Source organism: Quercus suber, unplaced genomic scaffold, assembly GCF_002906115.3.
Source record: "Quercus suber isolate HL8 unplaced genomic scaffold, Cork oak 2.0 scaffold_587, whole genome shotgun sequence".
Lineage (NCBI taxonomy): Eukaryota > Viridiplantae > Streptophyta > Magnoliopsida > Fagales > Fagaceae > Quercus > Quercus suber.
Genome location: NW_027070032.1, coordinates 470,394 through 473,404, shown reverse-complemented (window position 1 = coordinate 473,404; position 3,011 = coordinate 470,394). Strand labels below are relative to the sequence as shown.

General features: G+C 28.9%; 1 long non-coding RNA gene across 1 annotated transcript; it reads left to right on the top strand.

Annotated features, from left to right (window-relative positions):
• The first annotated feature begins 1,727 nt into the window (after positions 1 to 1,727).
• Positions 1,728 to 2,613, top strand: LOC136063865 (uncharacterized). Its single transcript, XR_010625525.1, has 2 exons — positions 1,728 to 2,036; positions 2,267 to 2,613. It is a non-coding gene; the product is annotated as an uncharacterized LOC136063865 (long non-coding RNA).
• Positions 2,614 to 3,011: the final 398 nt, after the last annotated feature.

The window sequence follows — 3,011 nt, the reverse complement described above, 5'->3', positions numbered from 1 at the left end:
TTGTATTTACTACTAGTACTGTAAGTGTTTTGCTCTACTTTCAATAAGAAGTATTTTTAGTTTTATGTTCATTATACTACTTGTCACTACCGCCACCTTGGACGGATTACCACCATACCGGACGGTTTTAAATTGTTTTCATTTACTTTAAATTGTTTTGATATATATACTGCTTGGCTCGTTCTACCGCCTTACTATTATTGTTCAATATTACTTGCTTTAGTATGTATCTCTTAAGGAACAAGGTAACAGAATTTGAATAGTTTAAAACTATTTACATTGTTCATTTAAAAATATCATAGGACTATTTGCTTATATATATAATTTAGAGAAAATTCAATTAGATTCTACAATTAAAGTCCAATTTTGTGCCATGTGTCATAAATTATTTATTTTTAGAGAGAGTTTTATTTCTTAATTTTGGAGTTAAGTGTGGGACCACATCATAAATATCCATCTAAGTGAGTTATTGCGTACAAAAACCAAAGGGCCTAAAATTAAAGAACATAAAAAAAAATTAAAAATAAGAATAAAAAAAATGGGCAATTTACATTTTCTACCTAATAATATTCTTACAAGATTTTTTAAAGAGTTAACAAAAAAAAATTAAGAATAACTATCAATAATATTTAAATTATATTACAATAATAATCTAAAAAGATAAAAAAAAATTTAAGGATGAAGTGGACACAATAGGGCTCCCACTCCCACCAACCCGAACGCCCAAAATAATGCAAAACTAGAGTCACGGTCACGAACAGAAAGCACCTAGCAAGTACCAAGAGCCATGGTGTGATTGTTTTAAATGTTGAAAGTGAGTTGCCTTACACCTTGCCACAAAAAATATCCGAAACGTTGTGGTACTGAGTAACTACTAACTATAACTAATGCCTTCTCCAAAAATAAAAAAATAAATACTATGACTAATACAAGAAAAGTTGAATTAAAATTTATCAAACTTCAAGCCTCCTATTGACGACAGGAAAATTGCATTATCTATTAAGTTTATTGGAATCTACAAAAATTAATTACTGTTTTTGCTCATCACTGATTGGATACATGCTAAAGATTCGGGTTCTATTATATTTAAAATAATAATGAAAATAATAATAATAATAATCTAAGGATGACGTAGACGCAATAAGGCTCCCACTCCCACCAACCCGTACGCCCAAAATGATGCAAAATTAGAGTCAGTCACTGACAGAAAGCACCTGGCAGCTACGAACAATCATGGTGTGATTGTTTTAGAGCATCTTCATATGCCTCTTCAAATTTTTTTCAAATTTTTATTTATTTAAAACATAAATAGTAATATTTAGATTTTACTTATATATTTTTTTAAATACATTTTACAACATATTTTCTATTATTTATTTATTTCATTTAAATATTAATTTTTCATTCATTATTTATTCTTTTTTAACAACTATATTTTTCAATGAGAAGTGCTATGTTCACAACATTTTACGCAATACTTTTACAACAAAATTTATGTGGAAAGTTATTACTAGTTCTAATTTGAACTTACCACTGAAATTATTTTTTTACTTGCCAATATTAACTAATATTGTAAAAATTTATTGTAAAAATATTATAAAAATTATTTTTTTACTTGCCAATATTAAAATTTATTGTGAAAATATTATAAAAATATTGTGGTAATATTTTTCAATTAGGATTTTTTATTTTTCCCTTATCTTTTTTTTTTACATCCACACGTTTGTTTTCTTTTCTTTTTTCCTCTTTTTTCTCCTCCACACCTTTCCCTTTATCTCTATCTTTTCTTTCTTTTTTTTCTTTTCTTCTCTCTAGCACTTTCTGGAGCCCTCTTTTTTTTTTTTCTTTTTTTCTTTTTCCTTTCGGCTGGAGCTCTGGGAGAACTTTACTTTTTTTTTCTTTTCTTCTCTTCGGCTGGCTGGAGCTCTAGGAGCACTTAGCAACACCTCAGCTGAAGCTCTCTCTCACACATGAAGATCGTCTGCTTGTCCTTCTCCCACCACCGCATATCCTCCTCCCAACGGAGGCTCAGATGGGTTAGCTTTGGTTTTTTTTTTTTGGTTCTAATTTGATTAGTTTTAAAATTATGATTTGAGTTTGTATTTTGATTGAGACTGAGTTTAGAGATGTTTGAGAAAAAAGATTAAGAATAGTTGTTTTTTTTTTCTCTTTTTTTTTTTTTTTTTTTTTCCTTTTATCTTTCTGATTTCATTTGGTTTATGAGAAAAATTATTTTCATGTTTGGATTGTATTCTGCGTTTTGTAGCCGTTGAGATAAAGAAGAGAGACGGAGTGAAGAAGAAAGAGAAAGGAAGGAAAGAATTTTTTTTTTTTTAATTCAACCGGTATTAGTTTAATGAGAAATAATATTTGCATTAGCTACAGTGATTGCTACAGTGCTCTCCAGGCTTGGAGAATTACTGTAGCAACTCTAAAAAAAAATTTGGAGATAAAGAGGCTGTTGGAGGGCTGTTTTTCTATGAACAGTAGCTTTTCTCTCCAAAATTTGGAGATGGCCAGCCCTATTGGAGATGCTCTTAAATGTTGAACAATCATGATGTGATCGTTTCCTCACGCCTTGCCATTAATGCAGATATAATGTGATTGTTTTAACGTTCCTTTTTTTTTTTTTTTTTTTCAATACTAAAGGAACGCCAAGTTGTTCTTTGCTTTCGACTCCATTCGATACTATTTAGAGCATTCACATTAGAAATGATATATATCATATATTGGTTTAATTTAGCATTTTAGCCCAAATCAACCTTTGCATCCGGACTTCTAAAAAGCTATTATTATAAAAATATTTGGAATTATGCTATAGTGCAATTTTAAATTTAGAATCGCACTGTAACTCAATTTTAAAACAAAATATAATATTTTATTTATTTTACTTTTTGCTTTATCTAACTCCTCTCTCTCTCAATTTTTTTTTTTTTAAAGTTACACCTTATATAACTCTAACCAATGTTACACCACTCAATATTTCTAATTAGATTCAAATTTTGACAAAT